A 21,871-nucleotide genomic window follows, 5' to 3' on the forward strand; every position below is an offset into this window, starting at 1 on the left:
GTCTCTCTGGGAGTGTGAGAGAATCTCTCTGGGAGTGTGAGAGAGTCTCTCTGGGAGTGTGAGTATCTCTCTGAGTGTTTGAGAGGGTCTCTCTGAGAGTGTGAGGGTCTCTCTGGGAGTGTGAGAGAGTCACTCTGGGAGTGTGAGGGTCTCTCTGGGAGTTTGATAGAGTCTCCCTGGGAGTGTGAGAGACTCTCTGGGAGTGTGATAGGGTCTCTCTGAGAGTGTGAGGATCTCTCTGGGAGTGAGAGTGTGTCTGGGAGTGAGAGTGTGTCTCTGGGAGTGAGAGGGTCTCTCTTGGAGTGTGAGGGTCTCTCTGGGATTGCAAGGGTCTCTCTGGGAGTGTGAGAGTCTCTTTGGGACTGTGAGAGTCTCTCTGGGAGTGCGGGAGTCTCTCTGCGAGTGCGAGGGTCCCACTGGGAGTGTGAGCGTCTCTCTGAGAGTGTGAGAGAGTCTCTCTGGGAGTGTGAGCGTCTCTCTGGGAGTGTGAGAGAGTCTCTCTGGGAGTGTGAGAGAGTCTCTCTGGGAGTGTGAGAGAGTCTCTCTGAGAGTGCGAGGGTCTCGGTGGGAGTGAGAGAGAGTCTCCCTAGGAGTGTGATAGAGTCTCTCTGGGATTGTGAGAGAGTCTCTCTGGGAGTGTGAGTATCTCTCTGAGTGTTTGAGAGGGTCTCTCTGAAATTGTGAGGGTCTCTCTGGGAGTGTGAGAGAGTCTCTCTGGGAGTGTGAGGGTCTCTCTGGGAGTTTGAGAGAGTCTCTCTGGGAGTGTGTGAGTCTCTCTGGGAGTTTGAGAGAGTCTCCCTGGGAGTGTGAGAGACTCTCTGGGATTGTGAGAGGGTCTCTCTGAGAGTGTGAGGATCTCTCTGGGAGTGCGCGGTTGTCTGGGAGTGAGAGTGTGTCTCTGGGAGTGAGAGGGTCTCTCTTGGAGTGTGAGGGTCTCTCTGGGAGTGCAAGGGTCTCTCTGGGAGTGTGAGAGAGTCTCTCTGGGAGTGTGAGAGTGTCTCTGTGGGAGTGTGAGAGAGTCTCTCTGAGAGTTCGAGGGTCTCTCTGGGAGTGAGAGAGAGTCTCTCTGGGAGTGTGAGCCTATCTCTGGGCGTGTGAGAGGGTCTCTCTGGGAGTGTGAGAGATTCTCTCTGGGAGTGTGAGAGAGTCTCCCTGGGAGTGTGAGAGACTCTCTGGGAGTGTGAGAGGGTCTCTCTGAGAGTGTGAGGATCTCTCTGGGAGTGCGAGGGTGTCTGGGAGTGAGAGTGTGTCTCTGGGAGTGAGAGGGTCTCTCTTGGAGTGTGAGGGTCTCTCTGGGAGTGCAAGGGTCTCTCTGGGAGTGTGAGAGTCTCTCTGGGACTGTGAGAGTCTCTCTGGGACTGTGAGAGTCTCTCTGGGAGTGCGAGAGTCTCTCTGGGAGAGCGAGGGACCCATTGGGAGTTTGAGCGTCTCTCTGGGAGTGTGAGAGAGTCTCTCTGGGATTGTGAGAGTCTCTCTGGGAGTGTGAGCGTCTCTCTGGGTGTTTGAGAGAGTCTCTCTGGGAGTGTGAGAGAGTCTCTCTGGGAGTGCGAGGGTGTCTGGGAGTGAGAGTGTGTCTCTGGGAGTGAGCAGGTGTCTCTGGGAGTGTGAGGGTCTCTCGGGGAGTGCAAGGGTCTCACTGGGAATTGGAGAGTTTCTCAATGACTGTGAGAGCCTCTCTGGGAGTGTGAGGGTGTCTCTGTGAGTGTGAGAGAGTCTCTCTGTGAGTGTGAGCGTCTCTCTGGGAGTGTGAGAGAGTCTCTCGGGGAGTGTGAGAGAGTCTCTCTGGGAGTGTGAGAGAGTCTCTCTGGGAGTGTGAGAGAGTCTCCCTGAGAGTGCGAGGGTCTCTCTGGGAGTGAGAGAGAGTCTCTCTGGGAGTGTGAGCATCTCTCTGAGTGTTTGAGAGGGTCTCTCTGAGAGTGTGAGGGTCTCTCTGGGTGTGTGAGCGTCTCTCTGGGCGTGTGAGAGAGTCTCTCTGGGAGTGTGAGAGAATCTCTCTGGGATTGTGAGAGAGTCTCTCTGGGAGTGTGAGAGAGTCTCTCTGGGAGTGTGAGAGAGTCTCTCTGAGAGTGCGAGGGTCTCTCTGGGAGTGAGAGAGAGTCTCTCTGGGAGTGTGAGCATCTCTCTGAGTGTTTGAGAGGGTCTCTCTGAGATTGTGAGGGTCTCTCTGGGAGTGTGAACGTCTCTCTGGGCGTGTGAGAGAGTCTCTCTGGGAGTGTGAGAGAATCTCTCTGGGAGTGTGAGAGAGTTTTTCTGGGAGTGTGAGTATCTCTCTGAGTGTTTGAGAGGGTCTCTCTGAGAGTGTGAGGGTCTCTCTGGGAGTGTGAGAGAGTCACTCTGGGAGTGTGAGGGTCTCTCTGGGAGTTTGAGAGAGTCTCCCTGGGAGTGTGAGAGACTCTCTGGGAGTGTGATAGGGTCTCTCTGAGAGTGTGAGGATCTCTCTGGGAGTGCGAGTGTGTCTGGGAGTGAGAGTGTGTCTCTTGGAGTGAGAGTGTGTCTCTTGGAGTGTGAGGGTCTCTCTGGGATTGCAAGGGTCTCTCTGGGAGTGTGAGACTCTCTCTGGGACTGTGAGAGTCTCTCTGGGAGTGCGGGAGTGTCTCTGGGAGTGCGAGGGTCCCACTGGGAGTGTGAGCGTCTCTCTGAGAGTGTGAGAGAGTCTCTCTGGGAGTGTGAGCGTCTCTCTGGGAGTGTGAGAGAGTCTCTCTGGGAGTGTGAGAGAGTCTCTCTGGGAGTGTGAGAGAGTCTCTCTGAGAGTGCGAGGGTCTCGGTGGGAATGAGAGAGAGTCTCTCTGGGAGTGTGAGCATCTCTCTGAGTGTTTGAGAGGGTCTCTCTGAGATTGTGAGGGTCTCTCTGGGAGTGTGAGCGTCTCTCTGGGCGTGTGAGAGAGTCTCCCTGGGAGTGTGATAGAGTCTCTCTGGGATTGTGAGAGAGTCTCTCTGGGAGTGTGAGTATCTCTCTGAGTGTTTGAGAGGGTCTCTCTGAGAGTGTGAGGGTCTCTCTGGGAGTGTGAGAGAGTCTCTCTGGGAGTGTGAGGGTCTCTCTGGGAGTGTGAGAGTGTCTCTCTTAGAGTGTGAGGATCTCTCTGGGAGTGCGCGGGTGTCTGGAAGTGAGAGTGTGTCTCTGGGAGTGAGAGGGTCTCTCTTGGAGTGTGAGGGTCTCTCTGGGAGTGCAAGGGTCTCTCTGGGAGTGCGAGAGTCTCTCTGTGAGTGTGAGAGAGTCTCTCTGGGAGTGTGAGAGAGTCTCTGTGGGAGTGTGAGAGAGTCTCTCTGAGAGTTCGAGGGTCTCTCTGGGAGTGAGAGAGAGTCTCTCTGGGAGTGTGAGCGTCTCTCTGGGCGTGTGAGAGAGTCTCTCTGGGAGTGTGAGAGATTCTCTCTGGGAGTGTGAGAGAGTCTCTCTGTGAGTGTGAGAGAGTCTCTCTGGGAGTGTGAGAGAGTCTCTCTGGGAGTGTGAGAGAGTCTCTCTGGGAGTGTGAGAGAGTCTCTCTGGGAGTGTGAGAGAGTCTCTCTGGGAGTGTCAGAGAGTCTCCCTGGGAGTGTGAGAGACTCTCTGGGAGTGTGAGAGTGTCTCTCTGAGAGTGTGAGGATCTCTCTGGGAGTGCGAGGGTGTCTGGGAGTGAGAGTGTGTCTCTGGGAGTGAGAGGGTCTCTCTTGGAGTGTGAGGGTCTCTCTGGGAGTGCAAGGGTCTCCCTGGGAGTGTGAGAGTCTCTCTGGGACTGTGAGAGTCTCTCTGGGAGTGCGAGAGTCTCTCTGGGAGAGCGAGGGACCCATTGGGAGTTTGAGCGTCTCTCTGGGAGTGTGAGAGAGTCTCTCTGGGATTGTGAGAGTCTCTCTGGGAGTGTGATCGTCTCTCTGGGTGTTTGAGAGAGTCTCTCTGGGAGTGTGAGAGAGTCTCTCTGGGAGTGCGAGGGTGTCTGGTAGTGAGAGTGAGTCTCTGGGAGTGAGCAGGTGTCTCTGGGAGTGTGAGGGTCTCTCTGGGAGTGCAAGGGTCTCACTGGGAATTGGAGAGTTTCTCAATGACTGTGAGAGCCTCTCTGGGAGTGTGAGGGTGTCTCTGGGAGTGTGAGAGAGTCTCTCTGTGAGTGTGAGCGTCTCTCTGGGAGTGTGAGAGAGTCTCTCTGGGAGTGTGAGAGAGTCTCTCTGAGAGTGCGAGGGTCTCTCTGGGAGTGAGAGAGAGTCTCTCTGGGAGTGTGAGCATCTCTCTGAGTGTTTGAGAGGGTCTCTCTGAGAGTGTGAGGGTCTCTCTGGGAGTGTGAGCGTCTCTCTGGGCGTGTGAGAGAGTCTCTCTGGGAGTGTGAGAGAATCTCTCTGGGAGTGTGAGAGAGTCTCTCTGGGAGTGTGAGTATCTCTCTGAGTGTTTGAGAGGGTCTCTCTGAGAGTGTGAGGGTCTCTCTGGGAGTGTGAGAGAGTCACTCTGGGAGTGTGAGGGTCTCTCTGGGAGTTTGAGAGAGTCTCCCTGGGAGTGTGAGAGACTCTCTGGGAGTGTGATAGGGTCTCTCTGAGAGTGTGAGGATCTCTCTGGGAGTGCGAGTGTGTCTGGGAGTGAGAGTGTGTCTCTTGGAGTGAGAGGGTCTCTCTTGGAGTGTGAGGGTCTCTCTGGGATTGCAAGGGTCTCTCTGGGAGTGTGAGAGTCTCTCTGGGACTGTGAGAGTCTCTCTGGGAGTGCGGGAGTGTCTCTGGGAGAGCGAGGGTCCCACTGGGGGTGTGAGCGTTTCTCTGAGAGTGTGAGAGAGTCTCTCTGGGAGTGTGAGCGTCTCTCTGGGAGTGTGAGAGAGTCTCTCTGGGAGTGTGAGAGAGTCTCTCTGGGAGTGTGAGAGAGTCTCTCTGAGAGTGCGAGGGTCTCGGTGGGATTGAGAGAGAGTCTCTCTGGGAGTGTGAGCATCTCTCTGAGTGTTTGAGAGGGTCTCTCTGAGATTGTGAGGGTCTCTCTGGGAGTGTGAGCGTCTCTCTGGGCGTGTGAGAGAGTCTCCCTGGGAGTGTGATAGAGTCTCTCTGGGATTGTGAGAGAGTCTCTCTGGGAGTGTGAGTATCTCTCTGAGTGTTTGAGAGGGTCTCTCTGAGAGTGTGAGGGTCTCTCTGGGAGTGTGAGAGAGTCTCTCTGGGAGTGTGAGGGTCTCTCTGGGAGTTTGAGAGAGTCTCCCTGGGAGTGTGAGAGACTCTCTGGGAGTGTGAGAGTGTCTCTCTGAGAGTGTGAGGATCTCTCTGGGAGTGCGCGGGTGTCTGGGAGTGAGAGTGTGTCTCTGGGAGTGAGAGGGTCTCTCTTGGAGTGTGAGGGTCTCTCTGGGAGTGCAAGGGTCTCTCTGTGAGTGTGAGAGAGTCTCTCTGTGAGTGTGAGAGAGTCTCTCTGGGAGTGTGAGAGAGTCTCTGTGGGATTGTGAGAGAGTCTCTCATAGAGTGCGAGGGTCTCTCTGGGAGTGAGAGAGAGTCTCTCTGGGAGTGTGAGAGTCTCTCTGGGAGTGTGAGCGTCTCTCTGGGCGTGTGAGAGAGTCTCTCTGGGAGTGTGAGAGAGTCTCTCTGGGAGTGTCAGAGAGTCTCCCTGGGAGTGTGAGAGACTCTCTGGGAGTGTGAGAGTGTCTCTCTGAGAGTGTGAGGATCTCTCTGGGAGTGCGAGGGTGTCTGGGAGTGAGAGTGTGTCTCTGGGAGTGAGCAGGTGTCTCTGGGAGTGTGAGGTTCTCTCTGGGAGTGCAAGGGTCTCACTGGGAGTTGGAGAGTTTCTCAATGACTGTGAGAGCCTCTCTGGGAGTGTGAGGGTGTCTCTGGGAGTGTGAGAGAGTCTCTCTGGGAGTGTGAGAGAGTCTCTCTGAGAGTGCGAGGGTCTCGGTGGGAGTGAGAGAGAGTCTCTCTGGGAGTGTGAGCATCTCTCTGAGTGTTTGAGAGGGTCTCTCTGAGAGTGTGAGGGTCTCTCTGGGAGTGTGAGCGTCTCTCTGGGCGTGTGAGAGAGTCTCCCTAGGAGTGTGATAGAGTCTCTCTGGGATTGTGAGAGAGTCTCTCTGGGAGTATGAGTATCTCTCTGAGTGTTTGAGAGGGTCTCTCTGAGAGTGTGAGGGTCTCTCTGGGAGTGTGGGAGAGTCTCTCTGGGAGTGTGAGGGTCTCTCTGGGAGTGTGAGAGACTCTCTGGGAGTGTGAGAGGGTCTCTCTGAGATTGTGAGGATCTCTCTGGGAGTGCGCGGGTGTCTGGGAGTGAGAGTGTGTCTCTCGGAGTGAGAGGGTCTCTCTTGGAGTGTGAGGGTCTCTCTGGGAGTGCAAGGGTCTCTCTGGGAGTGCGAGAGTCTCTCTGTGAGTGTGAGAGAGTCTCTCTGTGAGTGTGAGAGAGTCTCTCTGGGAGTGTGAGAGAGTCTCTCTGGGAGTGTGAGAGAGTCTCTCTGGGAGTGTGAGAGAGTCTCTCTGGGAGTGTGAGAGAGTCTCTCTGGGAGTGTCAGAGAGTCTCCCTGGGAGTGTGAGAGACTCTCTGGGAGTGTGAGAGTGTCTCTCTGAGAGTGTGAGGATCTCTCTGGGAGTGCGAGGGTGTCTCTGGGAGTGAGAGGGTCTCTCTTGGAGTGTGAGGGTCTCTGTGGGAGTGCAAGGGTCTCTCTGGGAGTGTGAGAGTCTCTCTGGGACTGTGAGAGTCTCTCTGGGACTGTGAGAGTCTCTCTGGGAGTGCGAGAGTCTCTCTGGGAGAGCGAGGTTATCATTGGGAGTGTGAGCGTCTCTCTGGGATTGTGAGAGTCTCTCTGGGAGTGTGAGCGTCTCTCTGGGTGTTTGAGAGAGTCTCTCTGGGAGTGTGAGAGAGTCTCCCTGGGAGTGCGAGGGTGTCTGGGAGTGAGAGTGTGTCTCTGGGAGTGAGCAGGTGTCTCTGGGAGTGTGAGGGTCTCTCTGGGAGTGCAAGGGTCGCACTGGGAGTTGGAGAGTTTCTCAATGACTGTGAGAGCCTCTCTGGGAGTGTGAGGGTGTCTCTGGGAGTGTGAGAGAGTCTCTCTGTGAGTGTGAGCGTCTCTCTGGGAGTGTGAGAGAGTCTCTCTGGGAGTGTGAGGGAGTCTCTCTGGGAGTGTGAGGGAGTCTCTCTGGGAGTGTGAGAGAGTCTCTCTGGGAGTGTGAGAGAGTCTCTCTGAGAGTGCGAGGGTCTCGGTGGGAGTGAGAGAGAGTATCTCTGGGAGTGTGAGCATCGCTCTGAGTCTTTGAGAGGGTCTCTCTGAGAGTGTGAGGGTCTCTCTGGGAGTGTGAGCGTCTCTCTGGGCGTGTGAGAGAGTCTCTCTGGGAGTGTGAGAGAATCTCTCTGGGAGTGTGAGAGAGTCTCTCTGGGAGTGTGAGTATCTCTCTGAGTGTTTGAGAGGGTCTCTCTGAGAGTGTGAGGGTTTCTCTGGGAGTGTGAGAGAGTCTCTCTGGGAGTGTGAGGGTCTCTCTGGGAGTTTCAGAGAGTCTCCCTGGGAGTGTGAGAGACTCTCTGGGAGTGTGAGAGTGTCTCTCTGAGAGTGTGAGGATCTCTCTGGGAGTGCGCGGGTGTCTGGGAGTGAGAGTGTGTCTCTGGGAGTGAGAGGGTCTCTCTTGGAGTGTTTGGGTCTCTCTGGGAGTGCAAGGGTCTCTCTGGGAGTGCGAGAGTCTCTCTGTGAGTGTGAGAGAGTCTCTGTGGGAGTGTGAGAGAGTCTCTGTGGGAGTGTGAGAGAGTCTCTGTGAGAGTGTGAGAGAGTCTCTCTGGGAGTGTGAGAGAGTCTCTCTGGGAGTCTGAGAGAGTCTCCCTGGGAGTGTGAGAGACTCTCTGGGAGTGTGAGAGTGTCTCTCTGAGAGTGTGAGGATCTCTCTGGGAGTGCGAGGGTGTCTGGGAGTGAGAGTGTGTCTCTGGGAGTGAGAGGGTCTCTCTTGGAGTGTGAGCGTCTCTGTGGGAGCGCAAGGGTCTCTCTGGGAGTGTGAGAGTCTCTCTGGGACTGTGAGAGTCTCTCTGGGAGTGCGAGAGTCTCTCTGGGAAAGCGAGGGACCCATTGAGAGTTTGAGCGTCTCTCTGGGAGTGTGAGAGAGTCTCTCTGGGATTGTGAGAGTCTCTCTGGGAGTGTGAGCGTCTCTCTGGGTGTTTGAGAGAGTCTCTCTGGGAGTGTGAGAGAGTCTCTCTAGGAGTGCGAGGGTGTCTGGGAGTGAGAGTGTGTCTCTGGGAGTGAGCAGGTGTCTCTGGGAGTGTGAGGGTCTCTCTGGGAGTGCAAGGGTCTCACTGGGAGTTGGAGAGTTTCTCAATGACTGTGAGAGCCTCTCTGGGAGTGTGAGGGTGTCTCTGGGAGTGTGAGAGAGTCTCTCTGTGAGTGTGAGCGTCTCTCTGGGAGTGTGAGAGAGTCTCTCTGGGAGTGTGAGAGAGTCTCTCTGTGAGTGTGAGCGTCTCTCTGGGAGTGTGAGAGAGTCTCTCTGGGAGTGTGAGAGAGTCTCTCTGGGAGTGTGAGAGAGTCTCTCTGGGAGTGTGAGAGAGTCTCTCTGGGAGTGTGGGAGACTCTCTGGGAGTGGGAGAGAGTCTCTCTGAGAGTGTGAGGATCTCTCTGGGAGTGCGAGGGTGTCTGGGAGTGAGAGTGTGTCTCTGGGAGTGAGAGGGTCTCTCTTGGAGTGTGAGGGTCTCTCTGGGAGTGCAAGGGTCTCTCTGGGAGTGTGAGAGTCTCTCTGGGACTGTGAGAGTCTCTCTGGGAGTGCGAGAGTCTCTCTGGGAGAGCGAGGGGCCCATTGGGAGTTTGAGCGTCTCTCTGGGAGTGTGAGAGAGTCTCTCTGGGATTGTGAGAGTCTCTCTGGGAGTGTGAGCGTCTCTCTGGGTGTTTGAGAGAGTCTCTCTGGGAGTGCGAGGGTGTCTGGGAGTGAGAGTGTGTCTCTGGGAGTGAGCAGGTGTCTCTGGGAGTGTGAGGGTATCTCTGGGAGTGCAAGGGTCTCACTGGGAGTTGGAGAGTTTCTCAATGACTGTGAGAGCCTCTCTGGGAGTGTGAGGGTGTCTCTGGGAGTGTGAGAGAGTCTCTCTGGGAGTGTGAGAGAGTCTCTCTGGGAGTGTGAGAGAGTCTCTCTGAGAGTGCGAGGGTCTCTCTGGGAGTGAGAGAGAGTCTCTCTGGGAGTGTCTGCGTCTCTCTGGGCGTGTGAGAGAGTCTCTCTGGGAGTGTGAGAGATTCTCTCTGGGAGTGTGAGAGAGTCTCCCTGGGAGTGTGAGAGACTCTCTGCGAGTGTGAGAGGGTCTCTTTGAGAGTGTGAGGATCTCTCTGGGAGTGCGAGGGTGTCTGGGAGTGAGAGTGTGTCTCTGGGAGTGAGAGGGTCTCTCGTGGAGTGTGAGGGTCTCTGTGGGAGTGCAAGGGTCTCTCTGGGAGTGTGAGAGTCTCTCTGGGACTGTGAGAGTCTCTCTGGGAGTGCGAGAGTCTCTCTGGGAGAGCGAGGGACCCATTGGGAGTTTGAGCGTCTCTCTGGGAGTGTGAGAGAGTCTCTCTGGGATTGTGAGAGTCTCTCTGGGAGTGTGAGCGTCTCTCTGGGTGTTTGAGAGAGTCTCTCTGGGAGTGTGAGAGAGTCTCTCTGGGAGTGCGAGGGTGTCTGGGAGTGAGAGTGTGTCTCTGGGAGTGAGCAGGTGTCTCTGGGAGTGTGAGGGTCTCTCGGGGAGTGCAAGGGTCTCACTGGGAATTGGGGAGTTTCTCAATGACTGTGAGAGCCTCTCTGGGAGTGTGAGCGTCTCTCTGGGAGTGTGAGAGATTCTCTCTGGGAGTGTGAGAGAGTCTCTCTGGGAGTGTGAGAGAGTCTCTCTGGGAGTGTGAGAGAGTCTCTCTGAGAGTGCGAGGGTCTCTCTGGGAGTGAGAGAGAGTCTCTCTGGGAGTGTGAGCATCTCTCTGAGTGTTTGAGAGGGTCTCTCTGAGTGTGTGAGGGTCTCTCTGGGAGTGTGAGCGTCTCTCTGGGCGTGTGAGAGAGTCTCTCTGGGAGTGTGAGAGAATCTCTCTGGGAGTGTGAGAGAGTCTCTCTGGGAGTGTGAGTATCTCTCTGAGTGTTTGAGAGGGTCTCTCTGAGAGTGTGAGGGTCTCTCTGGGAGTGTGAGAGAGTCACTCTGGGAGTGTGAGGGTTTCTCTGGGAGTTTGAGAGAGTCTCCCTGGGAGTGTGAGAGACTCTCTGGGAGTGTGATAGGGTCTCTCTGAGAGTGTGAGGATCTCTCTGGGAGTGCGAGTGTGTCTGGGAGTGAGAGTGTGTCTCTTGGAGTGAGAGGGTCTCTCTTGGAGTGTGAGGGTCTCTCTGGGATTGCAAGGGTCTCTCTGGGAGTCTGAGAGTCTCTCTGGGACTGTGAGAGTCTCTCTGGGAGTGCGGGAGTCTCTCTGGGAGTGCGAGGGTCCCACTGGGAGTGTGAGCGTCTCTTTGAGAGTGTGAGAGAGTCTCTCTGGGAGTGTGAGCGTCTCTCTGGGAGTGTGAGAGAGTCTCTCTGGGAGTGTGAGAGAGTCTCTCTGGTAGTGTGAGAGAGTCTCTCTGAGTGTGCGAGGGTCTCGGTGGGAGTGAGAGAGAGTCTCTCTGGGAGTGTGAGCATCTCTCTGAGTGTTTGAGAGGGTCTCTCTGAGAGTGTGAGGGTCTCTCTGGGAGTGTGAGCGTCTCTCTGGGCGTGTGAGAGAGTCTCCCTGGGAGTGTGATAGAGTCTCTCTGGGATTGTGAGAGAGTCTCTCTGGGAGTGTGAGTATCTCTCTGAGTGTTTGAGAGGGTCTCTCTGAGAGTGTGAGAGTCTCTCTGGGAGTGTGAGGGTCTCTCTGGGAGTTTGAGAGAGTCTCCCTGGGAGTGTGAGAGACTCTCTGGGAGTGTGAGAGGGTCTCTCTGAGAGTGTGAGGATCTCTCTGGGATTGCGCGGGTGTCTGGGAGTGAGAGTGTGTCTCTGGGAGTGAGAGGGTCTCTCTTGGAGTGTGAGGGTCTCTCTGGGAGTGCAAGGGTCTCTCTGGGAGTGCGAGAGTCTCTCTGTGAGTGTGAGAGAGTCTCTCTGGGAGTGCGAGGGTCTCTCTGGGAGTGAGAGAGAGTCTCTCTGGGAGTGTGAGCGTCTCTCTGGGTGTGTGAGAGAGTCTCTCTGGGTGTGTGAGAGAGTCTCTCTGGGAGTGTGAGAGAGTCTCTCTGGGAGTGTGAGAGAGTCTCCCTGGGAGTGTGAGAGACTCTCTGGGAGTGTGAGAGGGTCTCTCTGAGAGTGTGAGGATCTCTCTGGTAGTGCGAGGGTTTCTGGGGGTGAGAGTGTGTCTCTGGGAGTGAGAGGGTCTCTCTTGGAGTGTGAGGGTCTCTGTGGGAGTGCAAGGGTCTCTCTGGGACTGTGAGAGTCTCTCTGGGACTGTGAGAGTCTCTCTGGGAGTGCGAGAGTCTCTCTGGGAGAGCGAGGGACCCATTGGGTGTTTGAGCGTCTCTCTGGGAGTGTGAGTGAGTCTCTCTGGGATTGTGAGAGTCTCTCTGGGAGTGTGAGCGTCTCTCTGGGTGTTTGAGAGAGTCTCTCTGGGAGTGTGAGAGAGTCTCTCTGGGAGTGCGAGGGTGTCTGGGAGTGAGAGTGTGTCTCTGGGAGTGAGCAGGTGTCTCTGGGAGTGTGAGAGTCTCTCTGGGAGTGCAAGGGTCTCACTGGGAGTTGGAGAGTTTATCAATGACTGTGAGAGCCTCTCTGGGAGTGTGAGGGTGTCTCTGGGAGTGTGAGAGAGTCTCTCTGGGAGTGTGAGAGAGTCTCTCTGAGAGTGCGAGGGTCTCGGTGGGAGTGAGAGAGAGTCTCTCTGGGAGTGTGAGCATCTCTCTGAGTGTTTGAGAGGGTCTCTCTGAGAGTGTGAGGGTCCCTCTGGGAGTGTGAGCGTCTCTCTGGGCGTGTGAGAGAGTCTCCCTGGGAGTGTGATAGAGTCTCTCTGGGATTGCGAGAGAGTCTCTCTGGGAGTGTGAGTATCTCTCTGAGTGTTTGAGAGGGTCTCTCTGAGAGTGTGAGGGTCTCTCTGGAAGTGTGAGAGAGTCTCTCTGGGAGTGTGAGGGTCTCTCTGGGAGTTTGAGAGAGTCTCCCTGGGAGTGTGAGAGACTCTCTGGGAGTGTGAGAGGGTCTCTCTGAGAGTGTGAGGATCTCTCTGGGAGTGCGCGGGTGTCTGGGATTGAGAGTGTGTCTCTGGGAGTGAGAGGGTCTCTCTTGGAGTGTGAGGGTCTCTCTGGGAGTGCAAGGGTCTCTCTGGGAGTGCGAGAGTCTCTCTGTGAGTGTGAGAGAGTCTCTCTGTGAGTGTGAGAGAGTCTCTCTGGGAGTGTGAGGGTCTCTCTGGGAGTGTGAGCGTCTCTCTGGGCGTGTGAGAGAGTCTCCCGAGGAGTGTGATAGAGTCTCTCTGGGATTGTGAGAGAGTCTCTCTGGGAGTGTGAGTATCTCTCTGAGTGTTTGAGAGGGTCTCTCTGAGAGTGTGAGGGTCTCTCTGGGAGTGTGAGAGAGTCACTCTGGGAGTGTGAGGGTCTCTCTGGGCGTGTGAGAGAGTCTCTCTGGGAGTGTGAGAGAGTCTCTCTGGGAGTGTGAGGGTCTCTGTGGGAGTGCAAGGGTCTCTCTGGGAGTGTGAGAGTCTCTCTGGGACTGTGAGAGTCTCTCTGGGACTGTGAGAGTCTCTCTGGGAGTGCGAGGGACCCATTGGAAGTTTGAGCGTCTCTCTGGGAGTGTGAGCGTCTCTCTGGGTGTTTGAGAGAGTCTCTCTGGGAGTGTGAGAGAGTCTCTCTGGGAGTGCGAGGGTGTCTGGGAGTGAGCAGGTGTCTCTGGGAGTGTGAGGGTCTCTCTGGGAGTGTGAGAGAGTCTCTCTGGGAGTGCGAGGGTGTCTGGGAGTGAGAGTGTTTCTCTGGGAGTGAGCAGGTGTCTCTGGGAGTGTGAGGGTCTCTCTGGGAGTGCAAGGGTCTCACTGGGAGTTGGAGAGTTTCTCAATGACTGTGAGAGCCTCTCTGGGAGTGTGAGGGTGTCTCTGGGAGTGTGAGAGAGTCTCTCTGTGAGTGTGAGCGTCTCTCTGGGAGTGTGAGAGAGTCTCTCTGGGAGTGTGAGAGAGTCTCTCTGGGAGTGTGAGAGAGTCTCTCTGGGAGTGTGAGAGAGTCTCTCTGGGAGTGTGAGAGAGTCCCTCTGAGAGTCTGAGAGGGTTTCTCTGGGAGTGAGAGAGAGTCTCTCTGGGAGTGTGAGCATCTGTCTGAGTGTTTGAGAGGGTCTCTCTGAGAGTGTGAGGGTCTCTCTGGGAGTGTGAGCGTCTCTCTGGGCGTGTGAGAGAGTCTCCCTGGGAGTGTGATAGAGTCTCTCTGGGATTGTGAGAGAGTCTCTCTGGGAGTGTGAGTATCTCTCTGAGTGTTTGAGAGCGTCTCTCTGAGAGTGTGAGGGTCTCTCTGGGAGTGTGAGAGAGTCTCTCTGGGAGTGTGAGGGTCTCTCTGGGAGTTTGAGAGTGTCTCCCTGGGAGTGTGAGAGACTCTCTGGGAGTGTGATAGGGTCTCTCTTAGACTGTGCGAATCTCTCTTGGAGTGCGAGTGTGTCTGGGAGTGAGAGTGTGTCTCTTGGAGTGAGAGGGTCTCTCTTGGAGTGTGAGGGTCTCTCTCGGATTGCAAGGGTCTCTCTGGGAGTGTGAGAGTCTCTCTGGGACTGTGAGAGTCTCTCTGGGAGTGCGAGGGTCCCACTGGGAGTGTGAGCGTCTCTCTGAGAGTGTGAGAGAGTCTCTCTGGGAGTGTGAGCGTCTCTCTGGGAGTGTGAGAGAGTCTCTCTGGGAGTGTGAGAGAGTCTCTCTGGGAGTGTGAGAGAGTCTCTCTGAGAGTGCGAGGGTCTCGGTGGGAGTGAGAGAGAGTCTCTCTGGGAGTGTGAGCATCTCTCTGGGAGTGTGAGCGTCTCTCTGGGCGTGTGAGAGAGTCTCCCTGGGAGTGTGATAGAGTCTCTCTGGGATTGTGAGAGAGTCTCTCTGGGAGTGTGAGTATCTCTCTGAGTGTTTGAGAGGGTCTCTCGGAGAGTGCGAGGGTCTCTCTGGGATTTTGAGAGAGTCTCTCTGGGAGTGTGAGGGTCTCTCTGGGAGTTTGAGAGAGTCTCCCTGGGAGTGTGAGAGACTCTCGGGGAGTGTGATAGGGTCACTCTGAGCGTGTGAGGATCTCTCTGGGAGTGCGCGGGTGTCTGGGAGTGAGAGTGTGTCTCTGGGAGTGAGAGGGTCTCTCTTGGAGTGTGAGGGTCTCTCTGGGAGTGCAAGGTTCTCTCTGGGAGTGCGAGAGTCTCTCTGTGAGTGTGAGAGAGTCTCTGTGGGAGTGTGAGAGAGTCTCTGTGGGAGTGTGAGAGAGTCTCTCTGAGAGTGCGAGGGTCTCTCTGGGAGTGAGAGAGAGTCTCTCTGGGAGTGTGAGAGAGTCTCTCTGGGAGTGTGAGAGAGTCTCCCTGGGAGTGTGAGAGACTCTCTGGGAATGTGAGAGTGTCTCTCTGAGAGTGTGAGGATCTCTCTGGGAGTGCGAGGGTGTCTGGGAGTGAGAGTGTGTCTCTGGGAGTGAGAGGGTCTCTCTTGGAGTGTGAGGGTCTCTGTGGGAGTGCCAGGGTCTCTCTGGGAGTGTGAGAGTCTCTCTGGGACTGTGAGAGTCTCTCTGGGAGTGCGAGAGTCTCTCTGGGAGAGCGAGGGACCCATTGGGAGTTTGAGCGTCTCTCTGGGAGTGTGAGAGAGTCTCTCTGGGATTGTGAGAGTCTCTCTGGGAATGTGAGTGTCTCTCTGGGTGTTTGAGAGAGTCTCTCTAGGAGTGTGAGAGAGTCTCTCTGGGAGTGCGAGGGTGTCTGGGAGTGAGAGTGTGTCTCTGGGAGTGAGCAGGTGTCTCTGGGAGTGTGAGGGTCTCTCTGGGAGTGCAAGGGTCTCACTGGGAGTTGGAGAGTTTCTCAATGACTGTGAGAGCCTCTCTGGGAGTGTGAGGGTGTCCCTAGGAGTGTGAGAGAGTCTCTCTGTGAATGTGAGCGTCTCTCTGGGAGTGTGAGAGAGTCTCTCTGGGCGTGTGAGAGAGTCTCTCTGGGAGTATGAGAGAGTCTCTCTGGGAGTGTGAGAGAGTCTCTCTGAGAGTGCGAGGGTCTCTCTGGGAGTGAGAGAGAGTCTCTCTGGGAGTGTGAGCATCTCTCTGAGTGTTTGAGAGGGTCTCTCTGAGAGTGTGAGGGTCTCTCTGGGAGTGTGAGCGTCTCTCTGGGCGTGTGAGAGAGTCTCTCTGGGAGTGTGAGAGAATCTCTCTGGGAGTGTGAGAGAGTCTCTCTGAGAGTGTGAGGGTCTCTCTGGGAGTGTGAGAGATTCACTCTGGGAGTGTGAGGGTCTCTCTGGGAGTTTGAGAGAGTCTCCCTGGGAGTGTGAGAGACTCTCTGGGAGTGTGAGAGGGTCTCTCTGAGAGTGTGAGGATCTCTCTTGGAGTGCGAGTGTGTCTGGGAGTGAGAGTGTGTCTCTGGGTGTGAGAGGGTCTCTCTTGGAGTGTGAGGGTCTCTCTGGGAGTGCAAGGGTCTCTCTGGGAGTGTGAGAGTCTCTCTGGGACTGTGAGAGTCTCTCTGGGAGTGCGGGAGTCTCTCTGGGAGTGTGAGGGTGTCTCTGGGAGTTCGAGAGAGTCTCTCTGGGAGTGTGAGAGTCTCTCTGGGAGTGTAAGAGAGTCTCTCTGGGAATTTAAGAGTCTCTTTGGGAGTGTGAGAGAGTCTCACTGTGAGTGTGAGCGTCTCTCTGGGATTGTGAGAGAGTCTCTCTGGGAGTGTGAGCGTCTCTCTGGGAGTGAGAGAGAGTCTCTCTGGGAGTGTGAGAGAGTCTCTCTGGGAGCGTGAGAGAGTCTCTCTGGGAGTGTGAGAGAGTCTCTCTGGGAGTGTGAGAGAGTCTCTCTGAGAGTGCGAGGGTCTCTCTGGGAGTGAGAGAGAGTCTCTCTGGGAGTGTGAGAGAGTCTCTCTGGGAGTGTGAGAGAGTCCCTCTGGGATTGTGAGAGATTCTCTCTGAGAGTGCGAGGGTCTCTCTGGGAGTGAGAGAGAGTCTCCCTGGGAGTGTGAGTGTCTTTCTGGGAGTGTGAGAGAGTCTCTCTGGGAGTGTGAGCGTCTCTCTGGGAGTGCGAGGGACTCTCTCGGATTAAGACAGACTCTCTCTGGGAGTGTGAGAGAGTCTCTCTGAGAGTGTGAGGGTCTCTCTGGGAGTGTGAGAAAGTCTCTCTGGGAGTGCGAGCGTCTCTCTGGGAGTGTGAGAGAGTCTCTCTGGGAGTGCGAGTGTCTCTCTGGGAGTGCGAGAGAATCTCTCTGGGAGTGTGAGGGTGTCTGGGAGTGAGAGTGTGTCTCTGGGAGTGAGAGGTTCTCTCTGGGAGTGTGGGGGGTTTGAGGGTTTCAGTGGGAGTGCATGGGTGTCTCTGGGAGTGTGAGAGTCTATCTGGGACTATGAGAGTCTCTCTGGGAGTTCGAGAGTCTCTCTGTGAGTGTGAGAGAATCTCTCTGGGATTGTGAGAGTCTCTCTGGGAGTGTGAGAGAGTCTCTCTGGGAGTGTGAGCGTCTCTCTGTGAGTGTGAGAGATTCTCTCTGGGATTGTGAGAGTCTCTCTGGGAGTGTGAGAGAGTCTCCCTGGGAGTGTGAGAGACTCTCTTGGAGTGTGAGAGGGTCTCACTGAGAGTGTGAGGATCACTCTGGGAGTGTGAGAGGGTCTCTCTGGGGGTGCGAGAGTATCTCTCTGGGAGTGCGTGGGTGTCTGGGAGTGAGAGTGTGTCTCTTGGAGTGAGAGGGTCTCTCTTGGAGTGTGAGGGTCTCTCTTGGCGTGCAAGGGTCTGTCTGGGAGTGTGAGAGTCTCTCTGGGACTGTGAGAGTCTCTCTGGGAGCGCAAGAGTCTCTCTGGGAGTGCAAGGGTCCCACTGGGAGTGTGAGCGTCTCTCTGGGAGTGTGAGAGAGTCTCTCTGGGAGTGTGAGCATCTCTCTGGGAGTGTGAGCGTCTCTCTGGGTGTTTGAGAGAGTCTCTCTGGGAGTGTGAGAGAGTCTCTCTGGGAGTGCGAGGTTGTCTGGGAGTGAGAGTGTGTCTCTGGGAGTGAGCAGGTGTCTCTGGGAGTGTGAGGGTCTCTGGGAGTGCAAGGGTCTCAGTGGGAGTTGGAGAGTTTCTCTAGGACTTTGAGAGACTCTCTGGTAGTGTGAGGGTATCTCTGGGAGTGTGAGCGTCTCTCTGGGAGTGTGAGTGAGTCTCTCTGGGAGTGTGAGAGAGTCTGTCTGGGAGTGTAAGAGAGTCTCTCTCGGAGTGTGAGAGAGTCTCTCTGGGATTGTGAGAGAGTCTCTCTGGGAGTGTGAGAGAGTCCCTCTGTGAGTGTGAGAGATTCTCTCTGAGATTGCGAGGGTCTCTCTGGGAGTGAGGGAGAGCCTCCCTGGGAGTGTGAGGGTCTTTCTGGGAGTGTGAGAGAGTCTCTCTGGGAGTGTGAGCGTCTCTCTGGGAGTGCGAGGGACTCTCTCGGATTAAGACAGACTCTCTCTGGGAGTGTGAGAGAGTCTCTCTGAGAGTGTGAGGGTCTCTCTGGGAGTGTGAGAAAGTCTCTCTGGGAGTGCGAGCGTCTCTCTGGGAGTGTGAGAGGGTCTCTCTGAGTGTGTGAGGGTCTCTCTGGGAGTGTGAGATAGTCTCTCTGGGAGTGTGAGGGTTTCTGTGGGAGTGTGAGATAGTCTCTCTGGGAGTGCGACGGTCTCTCTGGGAGTGTGAGAGAGTCTCTCTGTGAGTGTGAGAGAGTCTCTTTGGGAGTGTGAGAGCGTCTCTCTGTGAGTGTGAGTGTCTCTCTGTGAGTGTGAGAGAATCTCTCTGGGAGTTTGAGAGTCTCTCTGGGTGCATGAGAGTCTCACTGTGAGTGTGAGTGAGTCTCTCTGGGAGTGTGAGAGAGTTATTCTGGGAGTGTGAGAGAGTCTCTCTGGGAGTGTGAGAGAATCTCTCTGGGAATGAGGGCGTCTCTCTGTGAGTGTGAGAGAGTCTCTCTGGAAGTGCGAGAGTCTCTCTGGGAGTGTGAGAGAGTCTCCCTGGGAGTGTGAGAGACTCTCTGGGAGTGTGAGAGAGTCTCTCTGGGAGTGTGAGAGAGTCTCTCTGGGAGTGTGAGAGAGTCTCTCTGAGAGTGTGAGGGTCGCTCTGGGAGTGTGAGAGAGTCTCTCTGAGAGTGTGAGGGTCGCTCTGGGAGTGTGAGAGGGTCTCTCTGAGAGTATGATGGTCTCTCTGGGAGTGTGAGGGTCTCTCTGGGAGTGTGAGATAGTCTCTTTAAGAGTGTGAGGGTCTCTCTGAGAGTGTGAGCGTCTCTCTGGGAGAGCGAGGGTCTCTCTGGGATTGAGAGAGAGTCTCTCTGTGAGTGTGAGTGAGACTCTCTGGGAGTGTGAGAGCGTCTCTCTGTGAGTGTGAGTGTCTCTCTGTGAGTGTGAGAGAGTCTCTCTGGATGCATGAGAGTGTCTCTCTGGGAGTGTGAGAGAATCTCTCTGGGAGTGTGAGAGAGTCTCTCTGTGAGTGCGAGAGAGTCTCTCTGGGAGTGCGAGAGTCTCTCTGGGAGTGCGAGGTTCTCTCTGGGTGTGTGAGAGATTCTCTCTGGGAGTGTGAGAGAGTCTCTGGGAGTGTGCGAGTCTCTCTGGGAATGAGGGCGTCTCTCTGGGTGTGTGAGAGATTCTCTCTGGGAGTGTGAGAGAGTCTCTCTGGGAATGAGGGCGTCTCTCTGGGAGTGCGAGTGTCTCTCTGGGTGTGTGAGAGAGTCTCTCTGGGAGGGCGGGAGTCTCTCTGGGAGTGTGAGAGAGTCTCTCTGGGAGTGCGAGAGTCTCTCTGGGAGTGTGAGAGAGTCTCTCTGGGAGTGTGAGGGTCTCTCTGGGAGTGCGAGAGAATCTCTCTGGGAGTGCGAGGGTGTCTGAGAGTGAGAGTGTGTCTCTGGGAGTGAGAGGGTCTCTCTGGGAGTGTGGGGAGTGTGAGGGTCTCACTGGGAGTGCATGGGTCTCTCTGGGATTGTGAGAGTCTATCGGGGACTATGAGAGTCTCTCTGGGAGTGCGAGAGTCTCTCTGGGAGTGCGAGGGTCTCACTTGGAGTGTGAGGGGTCTCTGGGAGTGCGAGGGGCTTTCTGGGAGCGCAAGAATCTCACTGAGAGTGTGAGAGAGTTTCTCTGGGAGTGTGAGCGTCTATCTGTGAGTGTGAGAGAGTCTCTCTGAGATTGTGAGAGTCTCTCTCTGAGTGTGAGAGAGTCTCTCTGGGAGTGTGAGAGTCTCTCTGGGAGTGTAAGAGATTCTCTCTGGGAGTGCGAGAGTCTCTCTGGGAGTGTGAGAGAGTCTCTCTGGGAGTGTGAGCGTCTCTCTGGGAGTGTGAGTGAGTCTCTCTGGGAGTGTGAGAAAGTCTGTCTGGGAGTGTAAGAGGGTCTCTCCGGGAGTGTGAGAGAGTCTCTCTGGGAGTTTGAGAAAGTCTCTCTGGGAGTGTGAGTCCCTCTGGGAATGTGAGAGAGTCTCTCTGAGAGTGCGAGGGTCTCTCTGGGAGTGAGAGAGAGTTTCCCTGGGAGTGTGAGGGTCTTTCTGGCAGTGTGAGAGAGTCTCTCTGGGAGTGTGAGCGTCTCTCTGGGAGTGCGAGGGACTCTCTGGGAGTGAGACAGACTCTCTCTGGGAGTGTGAGAGAGTCTCTCTGAGAGTGTGAAGGTCTCTCTGGGAGTGTGAGAAAGTCTCTCTGGGAGTGCGAGAGTCTCTCTGGGAGTGTGAGAGAGTCTCTCTGAGAGTGTGAAGGTCTCTCTGGGAGTGTGAGAAAGTCTCTCTGGGAGTGCGAGAGTCTCTCTGAGTGTTTGAGGGTCTCTCTGGGAGTGTGAGCGTCTCTCTGGGATTGTGAGAGAGTCTCTCTGTGAGTGTGTGAGTCTCTCTGGGATTGTAAGAGAGTCTCTCTGGGAGTGTGAGAGTCTCTCTGGGAGTGTGAAGGAGTCTCTCTGGGAGTGTGAGCGTCTCTCTGGGATTGTAAGAGAATCTCTCTGGGAGTGTGAGCGTCTCTCTGGGACTGTGAGAGTCTCTCTGGGAGTGTGAGAGAGTCTCTCTGGGAGTGTGAGAGAGTCTCTCTGGGAGTGTGAGCGTCTCTCGGGGAGTGTGAGTGAGTCTCTCTGGGAGTGTGAGAGAGTCTGTCTGGGAGTGTAAGAGAATCTCTCCGGGAGTCTGAGAGAGTCTCTCTGGGAGTTTGAGAGAGTCTCTCTGAGAGTGCGAGGGTCTATCTGGGAGTGAGAGAGAGTCTCCCTGGGAGTGTGAGGGTCTTTCTGGGAGTGTGAGAGTCTCTCTGGGAGTGTGAGCGCCTCTCAGGGAGTGCGAGGGACTCTCTGGGAGTGAGACAGACTCTCTCTGGGAGTGTGAGAGAGTCTCTCTGAGAGTGTGAGGGTCTCTCTGGGAGTGTGAGATAGTCTCTCTGGGAGTGCGAGCGTCTCTCTGGGAGTGTGAGAGGGTCTCTGAGTGTGTGAGGGTCTCTCTGGGAGTGTGAGGGTCTCTCTGGGTGTATGAGATAGTCTCTCTGGGAGTGTGAGTGTCCCTCTGTGATTGTGAGAGAATCTCTCTGGGAGTGTGAGAGTCTCTCTGGGTGCATGAGAGTCTCTCTGGGAGTGTGAGTGAGTCTCACTGGGAGTGTGAGAGAGTCATTCTGGGAGTGTGAGAGAGTCTCTCTGGGAGTGTGAGAGAATCTCTCTGGGAATGAGGGCGTCTCTCTGTGAGTGTGAGAGAGCCTCTCTGGAAGTGCGAGAGTCTCTCTGGGAGTGTGAGAGAGTCTCCCTGGGAGTGTGAGAGACTCTCTGGGAGTGTGAGAGAGTCTCTCTGGGAGTGTGTTAGAGTCTCTCTGGGAGTGTGAGGGTCGTTCTGGGAGTGTGAGAAAGTCTCTCTGGGAATGCGAGCGTCTCTCTGGGATTGTGAGCGTCTCTCTTGGGAGTGTGAGAGGGTCTCTCTGAGAGTGTGATGGTCTCTCTGGGAGTGTGAGGGTCTCTCTTGGAGTGTGAGATAGTCTCTCTGGGAGTGTGAGGGTCTCTCTGAGAGTGTGAGCGTCTCTCTGGGAGTGCGAGGGTCTCTCTGGGAGTGTGAGTGAGTCTCTCTGTGAGTGTGAGAGAGACTCTCTGGGAGTGTGAGAGCGTCTCTCTGTGGGTTTGAGTGTCTCTCTGTGAGTGTGAGAGAGTCTCTCTGGGAGTGTGAGAGAGTCTCTCTGAGAGTGTAAGAGAGTCTCTCTGGGAATGAGGGCGTCTCTCTGTGAGTGTGAGAGAGTCTCTCTGGGAGTGCGAGAGTCTCTCTGGGAGTGCGAGGTTCTCTCTGGGTGTGTGAGAGATTCTCTCTGGGAGTGTGAGAGTGTCTCTCTGGGAGTGTGAGAGAGTCTCTCTGGGAGTGTGAGAGTCGCTCTGGGAATGAGGGCGTCTCTCTGGGCGTGTGAGAGATTCTCTCTGGGAGTGTGAGAGAGTCTCTCTGGGAATGAGGGCGTCTCTCTGGGAGTGCGAGTGTCTCTCTGGGTGTGTGAGAGAGTCTCTCTGGGAGTGCGAGAGTCTCTCTGGGAGTGCGAGAGAGTCTCACTGGGAGTGTGATGGTCTCTCTGGGAGTGCGAGAGAATCTCTCTGGGAGTGCGAGGTTGTCTGGGAGTGAGAGTGTGTCTCTGGGAGTGAGAGGGTCTCTCTGGGAGTGTGGGGAGTGTGAGGGTCTCACTGGGAGTGCATGGGTCTCTCTGGGAGTGTGAGAGAGTCTCTCTGGGAGTGTGAGAGAGTCTCTCTGGGAGTGTGAGAGAGTCCCTCTGGGAGTGTGAGAGATTCTCTCTGAGAGTGCGAGGGTCTCTCTGGGAGTGAGAGAGAGTCTCCCTGGGAGTGTGAGTGTCTCTCTGGGAGTGTGAGAGAGTCTCTCTGGGAGTGTGAGCGTCTCTCTGGGAGTGCGAGGGACTCTCTCGGATTAAGACAGACTCTCTCTGGGAGTGTGAGAGAGTCTCTCTGAGAGTGTGAGGGTCTCTCTGGGAGTGTGAGAAAGTCTCTCTGTGAGTGCGAGCGTCTCTCTGGGAGTGTGAGAGAGTCTCTCTGGGA

General features: G+C 55.6%; 1 protein-coding gene across 1 annotated transcript in view; it reads left to right on the forward strand.

Annotated features, from left to right (window-relative positions):
• Positions 1 to 21,871, forward strand: part of LOC121283107 (probable carboxypeptidase X1) — a 1,354,098-nt gene that overhangs the window by 304,334 nt on the left and 1,027,893 nt on the right. The window lies entirely within an intron of this gene.

This window comes from Carcharodon carcharias, chromosome 1 (assembly GCF_017639515.1).
Source record: "Carcharodon carcharias isolate sCarCar2 chromosome 1, sCarCar2.pri, whole genome shotgun sequence".
Classification (NCBI taxonomy): domain Eukaryota; kingdom Metazoa; phylum Chordata; class Chondrichthyes; order Lamniformes; family Lamnidae; genus Carcharodon; species Carcharodon carcharias.